We start from the raw sequence: 11562 nt of genomic DNA, 5'->3' as shown, positions 1-11562 counted from the left end.
GATAGTAGGGATGGCATTTATATCATCCCCACATAATAGTACAGGCAAGAATTAACATACAGCAATATATATAACTATTCAATCACAATTGAGTTTAATTTATCCTATCTTTGTCTGTTAACATTCTATTACACTGTGTGCCCTTGCTATTATGTAAGGATGATGCAAATGTCATCCATACTATGTTGTTTACAGTTTTTGAAGGATTGATATTAACCATCCCTACATTTACTTCCTTTTTTGAAAAGTTTTCTTTACTTGTATATATATCAAATGACTTCACTGTGCGTTAGATACATCAAAATAAGTAAACGTGAATTTTGAATACGAGCTTAGAAAAGCTAAGAGAAAACAAGGTTTTTATATTTTTACTTTTATGATTATTTTCCCTTTTAGGATCACACTTTGAATTGATTCCCACTGTTATCTTTAATATGTACATTTAATGTTATTTAGCAAGAATCTCTCTTTACGGAGCAATGGCGAACAGAATGACTTGACAACAATAATGGACTCAATTTACACAAAATTGTGTCGAAAATAAAACCACCAATCCTAGCTCTCGTAACAGTGGGAAACTGGGGAAGAAGTGGCACTGGAAAAAATCTTGTCTTTGATTTGATCGAATCACTAAACTTGTTTCCACATTTTGCCTTCTCTAACGATGCCAAGAACCGCCCCATATTACCGTTGAACCTTCGCAGTAAACGACTAAACGGCAGGACGTGATCGATCTTTGAGATAACCGTTACTGCCTTAAGTGACGATCCGTGTTCACACAAAAGAATCCTTCCTTATTCAGCAATATGAAGAGTAGCAGACACTAACCACACTCAACGCAAAATAAATCTCAACAACATAATCGTGTGTTATTGCGACCTACTATAACTTTTCAAACTGACTTATATTAGTACGATCTTGTTTCTCAAATGGTAATCGGCATATCTAGTAAAAATTATAGTTTCTTGATCCTGCAAGGTTGTTTTCTGAGAATTATAACTCTGTTCAAAATCAATTATCAACTGATAACTCTTGACCTATATCCGACCTCTCACCTTAACTGAGAAACTCCAGTCATGAACCCCACCCAAACTGACATAAAAGTTAATCAGACAACGACTTATTTTGAGGAATATGTTAAGTGTTACGATAGAACATTTATCTGTCCTCTACTTCAGACAGACATTGTGTAAGCCAATACAAAATTCACTCTTCCGTGAAGTACTGAAATGAAACAGAGGTTGCACAAGTCACTGCAAGATTCAGTATTTCATAAGTTTCTTAAATAAAACACGTATATTTCAATATAAGCGTCATCAAGAGGGAATATTATCCCACATAGATTTTATAAACGACCCATCATTATAACGAGAAATAATGATTCATTTTTCTTATCACAATTATATCTCAATAAATGTTTTTTGAACATGTTTCCTAAAAAATAATTATAATATAGTAACAATACATGTACGGAGAATGACTATCCTATTTCTAGAATTTCACGAAAACAACATTTTTTAATGTATATTTGATCATCCCCTTCAAGTATTGGTTGATTAGCATTTTGACTTCTGTATATTTTAAGTTATGTTCAAATTTTCTTCTTGATAAATCCTTCTAGATTGAAACATGTGAAAAACTAATTCTCAAAGACATACTCCTACTTGGTTAACTGTATGACCCTGCAAATTATTAATTGTGATGGTAAAGGCAGTGAATTTTATTATGAATTTCGGAGTCTTTTCTTTGGACTGTCTTCCTGGTTTTGGCTTTGTTAGCCCGTTGAGCTGAAGTAACACACTCTAATTTGGACCTTTTAAAAATTAAAATGTGCTGCGGGTAAAACATGCGGGTTATTATAGAGTTCTAACCAAGTTGTAACAAAATTTGTGATGTTGCGTCAGTGTGTCTTCTTGACAATCATGCAAAGTTAATGGGGAATTTCAGCCAATGATTACGATTTTTGTGTTCCAGCAATAACAGTCGTGGGGCTGGCATATACCCCATTCGATTTTATTGCTCATTAGGATCTCTACCAACCTACCATCATATCTAATTATATGCCCAAAGTATGTATCGTCCGTTTCAAAAAGATAAACTTGCTTTCAGCGACAAAAATCGCTGTCGTTTCGCGCAAGTTGCGTGCCAATCGGTACCGCAACGGCCAATATAATATATCGGTGTAAAAGTCGACGGCTTTTCGTCTTTATATAGTAGATTCATGATCACCCTTCGTGATGTTGTAAAACATGTAGTTGCTTCTTCTCTCCCTCTTATAAATCGTTATTTATTTAACAGTTTATTATTATATCGTCTAACGCGCTTCCATACTACAGTATAAAAGTTGGTCGTTTGAACATTAAGTGTATCATACAGAAGTTCACACGATTATAAAAATAATAATATTTAAAAAAATCAGTAGTGTAGTTTTACATTGTGATCTATAATAATAAAAGGTCGTATCTGTCGGTCTGTGTGTGACCGCCGTAGCTCCAAGAGTAAAGAACCCAGAAACCTGAAATTTGCACCTATACCAAGTGGACCCTGAGGGTGTGCAGCTGGGTATTATTACTTATCTTATCCATGTGCGTACGCGCATCTTTTTAATGAGGCAAGCTAGCGAAAAACCACAATGAAAAGAAGTGGTTCCTTATATAACAATTTCTAATACATAGAAAAGCCAGTGCGTTTGGGGAACAATGCTTACAACAATGGTTTTTATGTCATGTCGCTTAGCAACAAAAGTATAACCTAATATTGTTGTTAATTAATGTACTGAAATTATAAAATGAAATGTATAAACTACAAAATTGAAAAAAAAATATTTGTTGATTTCTTAATTTAGAGTCGCCATTGATTAAAGAAGTAAGTTTTCTATAATTTAAGTTTAAAATTGGATCGATATTTTTACTTTCATGATATATTTTATGCCCTTGGCTCTAGGCTAGGTGATCTCATACTATGTGTATACTTTAGGTTTATTTATTAATTTCTTTAGTTCATACCAACATTCACTACACTTATAAGGTTTCACGGCAACCCCTTCACTAAAATCGTAATGGGCAGATATTAATCGAACGGTAAAAAACTGTAATAGATTATGATAAAATATTGAAATTTGTGATATCAAATATAAATGTGAAATATTTAACACAATGATAAATTTCATTGATAATAAATAATTCTTCATTGACTTTTTTTATGTTTCTGGGGAATAAACATGTTCAAAATATTTTTGACTGCTCTTCTGCACACACTGACATAGTCATCTAGAATATATCAGCCTAATAACCCGAGCGAAGCCGGGTACTTTCGATAGTATTAATATAAAACACTGAACACACTACAAATACATAAATCCATATCACAGGGAACTGTATCAGTATTTAAGTTAAGAGTGCGTCAATTTAAACACAGGTCGAAGCTTTATCAATTTCAGTTCAGCTAGGTTTAAACTGTATCAGTTTCATCTCAGCTAAGTTGATGGTAAGATATGTCACCCATGTACATGTATCTCTATACTCTCTCACATTACGGACGAGTTACTCAGGGACAGATGTATGGGTAGGTGTGGGTGCAGTTGCTAAGTTAAGAGTGTTTTTGTTTGTTTATCCAACGACGTCACTAATTTTGAACTGCCAACCAGAGGAAAGGCAAAATACCGAAAGCACCCACCGCCAATTCTGGGGCTACTCTTTTTACCAAAGAATAGTAGGATTGATTATAAAGTCTCTCACATATGAAAAACAGAGCTTGGTCGGCGCCGGGTTTCGATCCCGCGACCGGCAAGATACGAATCGAGCTCCCTTATTACATAATCATGACAGGCTTACTGGCTACCTTTCCAACTACATTGTAGATGTACCATGCACTCATATCTCTTCATTTTCACGGTTTTATTCCCTAGCTTATAGGCCTATACTACAAACAAAACGTGTTTCCATGGCACGCAAGGCTTGCGATTTTTTTTCTGATATCTATACATAATCTCTAGAAAACAAAACCTTACATTTAAATTTTACTAAACGTCAGTGGTTTCAAACATATTGAAGTATTTATCAGCTATTGTTTGTTTAGAAAATTAACCTCTGCTATAACTTATGTCTAGGATAACGTATTCGTTTGTGTATGTCCACATGTTCATGTCTAAAAAAAATTTCCACATTTGCAATTTTTTATTTAGATTTTTGTAGCTCACCACTTAACCTGATAAAAATCGTGATAATTAGCGTCATATTTAAAACCAAATCGTGGTTTAAAAATATTTTGGTGCAAAACCTGTCGATTGCAGTATGATTCATGTATAATACGGGAAAAATGATAGAATAATTTTTTATGTTTTAATGAATACTGACGATCAGCAAAGATACCTGTGGTACGCATGGCGTTAAACATCACTTTCGTTTGGCGTCGGTTTCACGTAGTAAAAACTGAAATGGATGTCACGTTTGAACCGACCGTCCGATTGCGTATCTATTTAAAACTTGAGCTTTCAAAAAGATCCACCTAAGTCCTTCTACAAAATTTCATTGAAACTGGTTCAGCTAGTTTCTCGCAACAACTTGTGACGTCAAGAAACCAGACAGACAGACACAACATTGTTTTTCGATTATCCTTACCATGAACAGTTCCTGAGCGTCTAGAAGACGTCAGCCGTCATATCTCTAAAGAATCTTAGTCACGCTGGTTTCATAGTGCAATACTACACAATGAGCTATCTGCACTCTGTCTACCGCATGGAATCGAACCCCGGATTTTAGTGCCAGTAAGTCCAAAAAATTACCGCGAACACAGCGGGGAGACAATCTTAATCACAGCGTAATAAAACATGATTATTATTACAATCTGGTGGTGGTATGTGGAAGGATGAAAATTGTGAAAAGAGGCTCGGAACTGGAAAAAAGTTTGGGAAGATCTGACTTAGGGCGTTCAAGTTTATATATATATGTGTGTATTAACATACTGGCTCATTGTGTGGAATTTACTCCCCTTTATGTTTAAATTCTATATTTCACTCACCTAAATTAGGAGCCGTATTTTATAAAAAATTTTGAAACATCAGTATAGATGCGTGACAGTCACGTTAAACAACAACAAAAAAAAACGTTCAAACACTAAAATACACCCTCTTTTCAATAAAGGTAACAACTTAGTTTCAACGAAGTCTAAATTATTTTCTAACTCAAGTCGACACAAAATAATTTATGCCACAAACAAGGTCAAAAGAGAAGAAACAAACGACACATAACGAAGGCATCTCGTATACTGTAATTAGGCGAGTATGATACGATATAAAAAACAGTTCTACGAAATACGTTTCTCGAAGTAATTGGAGATTAAAACAATTTATACATGCAACTATTAAAAAGGTCAATGGAGGTATATAGAGAATGTAAGGAATATGTAAAAGGCTTTTAAAAATGTCAAGAGTTTCTCGTGGGAAATTGCAATCTCGTTCGAATGTAAATGCTGATACAGTGGCTTCATTACCATGATAATACTTCGCGATGCACAGCAGCAATTTTCTTCCATAAACTATCATTATATTCACTCGTACATTTTATAATAACATCAGAGTTATTATTTCTTTTAATAATGAATAAAAAAAAAAAGCTCGCAAATTCCCCTAGAACTTGCATTTAATACGCACGCAATCCTTCCATTCAATATTCCTGGATAACGGACGTTATACAGGTGCTCCAGAGATCAATGGAAGTATGGGTCGTTATGATGCCAAGGCACAGCGGTTCACATACTTCTGCTCTCGCTGACCTTATTTAAAGTTTAAAAATACGAAGACTCGTAAAAATAGAATTTTCAGGTGGATATGCGACAACAAAAACTTGTTTGTAAAATTCAGCAACTACTCTAAAACCATTAGCTTTGTCATGAAGAAAGTCATACTTTTAACTCAATTTTCAGAAAGTCGTCTACCAACGTAAAATTATCAATACGTTACGATCTTTATATATATATCCTGAATTTCTGCTAAACATTTATTTCAATATAATGGGAGAAAAATGGACCAAGTGGATACTTTCAGTTAACTTTCGACACTTGATTGTTCTTGAGATTTCGACATTGATTTAATAAACACAAAACAGAAGTTACGCGTTACGCTACATAAGCGTCCGAAGCAAAATTCACTTGCCAAAAAAAAAGAGTATCTAAGCTAGGAAATTTCGTGGGCAAGCCGGAAAATATATACAATTAGAGTTGCAACTTAAGTCTGTTTTGATGCAGTATGGGCCAAAATACGACATACATCACGGAAAAACACATGCACAATTAATACGAAAATAAGCAGTTTGATGACCAACTTACGTGGCCTATTTTTTATCTTACGTCTCCAGCTACTTAAATTCCGATTTTAGAATAAGTCATTATTTCGAACCAAAATTCAATTCAAAGTTTCTTTTGAAGCTCATAATGTCATGGTAATAGGAGTTCTGTACCTACAGTGTTACATTTAACTCGACTCAAAATATTCAATGAAACTACAGGCCACCCCCTTTTTCGTAAATGTGACTTCCAATTTTGTTAAGTATATCTATCTATCAGTATGCCACACAAACATTCTCTAACGTTAATCCATCCCTGGACTACGGCTTAACAACAACGTTCTTATAATAAAAACATTTATTGATCGGCAAAAATTATTTGTCACGTGCGTGTTATCAAACGTACACCAAATAAAGCATTTCTAGAATCAGATTTAAGGTTGTTTTTTTCCGGTAGAAATATCGACAAAAACAACTTCTGATTTTTAACTGACAACTTACACATAATGAGGGACATATAAACAATGGAGCATTTATGATTATATACACTTTCTAATTGTTTCTGTATTTTCTGAGGCTAATTGATTCCTGGTGTACGAAAATTGTTGGGGCATAACAAGTCATAACTTTTATAGCAGTCGAGCTACAGTACTTTGGAAAGCACAGAAAATTGGGCAAAAAAAAGGTACCCATTTCAGCAATTACCCTAACAAATTCTCCGAGTTAAATGATGTTGTAAGAGTATTATTAGACGTGCTGTTCTTGCAAACTAAGATGTGTAGATGTGCTTACATGCTATTTAAAAGGTTCATTGAATGATCCAGTCTCTTCGCAACTCAGTTCCCCCATTGTGAATTTGAAGTGTTATTATTTTCAATATTAGAATAAATTGAAAATGCAGTAGTTATATTCTTTGGGGATGAGAGTGGATTAAAAAATATTAAACTGGCTACTGGAAAAAAAATAGGTTTTAAACACCTGAGCTTACTAGAATGATATTCAAAGAGTGATAAGACTCTGGTTTTCTGAAGTACACAAGTTACAAACAAGTTGCTTATGAGAAGACTGTTACCTCAATTGATTTTTTCCCCCACAGAATTGAATGAAATATATACCCCCAAAGACTTGGTTGCTTGAGGGGTGACTATTATCTCAATACAATGTTGACTAGAGAAAAGAATGGTAGGAATTTGAAGTTTATATCCCTAAAACCCTGGTAGCAAAGCTTTTTTTTTTCTCAACTGTTGATCACGTTAACCCTAGATGACTGAATGAAGTACTAATTATATACACCTGAAATCCTGATTGTTTGTGGGGTGACTTATCTCAATATGTTGACACCAGGAACAGAATGCTATGAGTGTGTAGTATGTATCCTCAAAACCCTGGTTGTTTGTAGGGAGACTACTATCTCAGTTGACATACTGTCACTAGACAATTGAATGTTTGAAATTCTGAGTATACATTTTCAACCCCCTAAGAATTGCTTCTGTGCAGAGGCTAACATATATTTGTCAATTTTCTCAAATCATCACCAAATTCTTACTTTATATTGATAGTCTGACGAAATTCAGGTTACAGTGAACATCTTTATGAAGAAGAAAAGTTTGTTGACATTTAATGAAAGTTCTAAACATTAATTACATGATTAGGTTCTAATTCACTATTGTAATATCAGAATATTAACATTCTTTTATATTTTAAACTATAATGTTAATTTTAACTATAATTTCACTAAAAGAACATATTAAATTCACTAACCTATTTCCTAAGATTTTACAATTAGAAAGTATGAAAAAAGATGCCAAAACATGAAACATTAAGTTAAATTACAATTAACTGATCAATCTTTATCTAGTTCAGCAAATACATGACACTTGCATCCCTCACTATTTGCGATTTATATATATACATAATTATGACATGAAATATATAATCACACAATTTTTTTTTCCAGTGCTAACATTCAATTATCACTGTGCCATTCACATGATTAAAAACTACTTTTTTGTACACAAATACACTGATGAAATATATAATTACACAATTTTTTTTTCCAGTGCTAACAGTCAATTATCACTGTGCCATTCACATGATTAAAAACTACTTTTTTTGTACACAAATACACTGATGAAATATATAATTACACAATTTTTTTTCCAGTGCTAACAGTCAATTATCACTGTGCCATTCACATGATTAAAAACTACTTTTTTGTACACAAATACTGATTTTGTATATAATGGGCTATTTATGGCAAGAAAATCACAATAAACTAAACAATTTCTTCAAATTTCTCAGGAAAATCTCTCTTCATTTTGAGTAACCATACTTTTATTAGTGGTTCTTATTACAACTACTGAATTTTTCAGGTCTTCTATTTATTTAGAGTTTTCATGAAGATCAGTTATGACTAATTTACCTCTTACTGCTTTATCATTTTTAACAGAACATTTAGAAGGAGGATTGTAATTAATTTAAAGTCTAGCCCAAGTAATTCAATGAACACCTACACAAGCATATTGATGCTTCATATTCCAACAATTCCAACAGAGGTCTATTTCATGATAATAAAAACACCAAAACCATTATTAATGTTATGAGAACTGTAAGCAATGTTATCCCATATATCCAATTATAAAGTCAACTGTGTGTCTGGTGTGTAAAGAAGGTGTAAATACAAAGAATAAAAAAAACCAATAAACAGCTCACACTTCTAATAGCAATATATATAGGAAACGCATTCTTTCACACTGCTTTTCTTACATTAGTGTTTCAACCAGTAATAATATAAATGTTATAAAGTATTTGTACATGGAATTATTGTCAAATTTATGTACTTTAAACAACTACCAGTATGCCTTTACAAATTACTGCCATAACGCTTTTAATTATCATATACAGAAAACAGACTAATAAATTATTTTGTATTTTCCTTTTGCATTACATAAAATATTTCCGTTTACTGTATGTTATACAAATAAGCTTATAAATCATAAGCTTTCCCAAACGAGTCTGTAAAAGTTACAACTTACAAGTTACAGACAAACACGCGCATATTGCTATTGCTAAGGTGGAAGACATAAAAGCTAAAGCATTTAACATTAAAACCTGTAACATTATTTCATTAACAAAATGTTTCTCCCATGTTCATAAAACTAACTGTCATATATCAGTTGAAACTGAATGTACGGATGCATTTGGGGTCTACAATAATACAAAATTTTATACTCAGCTAAAACTTATCAGTATTAAAACTATAACTTATAAGAACTTAAGTTACACTGTAAGTGTAACTGTAACACAAACAATAACAATTAACATGCACAAACACTTGCCGTTCTTAACGCAAGCTAGAATCTGTAGAGCAAATAATGACAATTTACTTTTAGTTTTACAGTTACCTCTCTTAACTTAAAATGTTAGGCCTCTGGAACTTGTGGAAGCACATTTTACACAGGTTGATTTAGTCTATACTATGTCAACATTATACCTTACAGCACTTAGTCACTAAATCCTATCATTATCTTGCAGATGTTATTACTAACGTACAACCTCCATAAACCTAGGCCTACGCTTCATTATAAAATATTACGTAAACACTCAGAAATCTAAACATTGCCAATTCGTCGGCAACGTCTCACTTGACCTCCGCTAGAGGCCACTGCAATTTTTATTTTTATTGATAAGCCAGCAGAATGAAGGTGGGTATCTCAATTTTAACAAATAAATGTTTTTTTAAATAAAGGACCGAAAAAATTTGCTCTTTTGTTTGATATTGATTTAATACTCTCCCGTGATTCTTCAAGCTATTTATAGAAATTTATAATTTGGTTTTTAATGGTATTATTAAATATTTTAATTCATTCAAATATGTGTGCCTGTTTATTCACGATACCAAACTTGCTAATAAATACATATTATATGTATATAAAAAGGGATAGCAAGTTACCAGTGATTGTTTTGTAAGAGCTGTATGGCGAAAGGTCAAGATGAACAAAACTTTTCGCTGGTAAATGGTTATTCCTTTGTTGTTAGACATCTTTACACTCCAGTGTATACTAAGCTACCTTAAATTCACTCGTATATGTAGCATAAAGTACATTTGTTAACAGGCAAAGTCAAAATTCACTAGGGGAGATGTGGTACATGTTATCTTTTCTATTTAAAAAGAATATAAGTTTAGAAAAAAAAGTCGAAGGCTATTTTCTTGCAGTCCTTTGAGTTATTGTAAACTAACTGGTCCATGCTTCAGTTATTTTACAGTTTACTTCATTTAACACGCTCTTCCTTCAAAAATAAAGTCGAGTTATTAGCTACTTAAAATGTAACAGTAAAATGTACATTTGTTGTCGTTTTTTTTTTTTGTACTTAACAACGTATTAACAAAAATAACACTTTTAATTCTGAAATACAACGCAACTAATGTATATATATTATTGGTGTTCTGGAAGAAATTAACTCATTTCTTAATAATAAAAACCAAACTTCTGCTGTTACGGTAAATAGCGTGAAATCACACGCATGCATGTTGAGCAATATTGTGTAAATATTTGTTTTCCTGGCTTGCTACATTTCTTTCATGTTTATACTTTAAAGTTATAGTGGGCTCACCCTTTAGTGGCACAGCGGTTACTCAGTGGACTTATATCGCTAAATACCGAGTTTTGATACTCGTGGTAGGGACAGCAACAGATAGCCCACTGTGTAGTTTTGTACTTAACTACAAACAAACAATATAATGTTGTCACTGTTCTTCTATAGATAGACATATTTACTGTATTTATCTTTCAAATTATTTTATTGTATATAATTAGGATAAGAATTATCGAACTTTAATGATTTTCATAAAATGAACGTGTAAAATTTATTTAGCGATTATAGAATCATAACATGCCTCCAGCATTAGAATTATTCAATTTTCTCTATTTCCTATTTTTACCCCTAAAAATAGTCACGCCAGGAAAGCATTTAAAACAACAAGAAAATATTTAAAAAAATAGATGGTGCTTTTACTGCCATCTTTTGACAACATATTTCAATAGATGAGTTGGAGCATTTCCACAATCTGTTTAACAATAAGGCAATTAAAAAAAATTAAATATTAAACTCAAAGAGAGACCATTACTATGCAATATATGTATTCAGTACAAAGTCTTAGTAATTGCATGATGTTAGAAAAACATGTAGGTTCAAGAAGTCTTGATAGAAATAAAAAAACCTATAACCCGAGCGTTTTCGAAAGGTGGACCTTTTTTTTTTCTGTTTGCCCTGACGAAGA

General features: G+C 32.6%; 1 long non-coding RNA gene across 1 annotated transcript in view; it reads right to left on the bottom strand.

Moving 5' to 3' along the window:
• Window positions 1-9899, bottom strand: part of LOC111083030 — a 27750-nt gene extending 17851 nt beyond the window's left edge. Inside the window, exon 1 of the long non-coding RNA XR_002610909.1 lies at window positions 9686-9899. This is a non-coding gene — a long non-coding RNA (uncharacterized LOC111083030). The remainder of the gene's footprint in view (window positions 1-9685) is intronic.
• Window positions 9900-11562: the final 1663 nt, after the last annotated feature.

Source organism: Limulus polyphemus, unplaced genomic scaffold (genome assembly GCF_000517525.1).
Source record: "Limulus polyphemus unplaced genomic scaffold, Limulus_polyphemus-2.1.2 Scaffold891, whole genome shotgun sequence".
In the NCBI taxonomy this organism is placed as follows: domain Eukaryota; kingdom Metazoa; phylum Arthropoda; class Merostomata; order Xiphosura; family Limulidae; genus Limulus; species Limulus polyphemus.
This window is presented reverse-complemented; position numbering and strand designations above follow the sequence as displayed.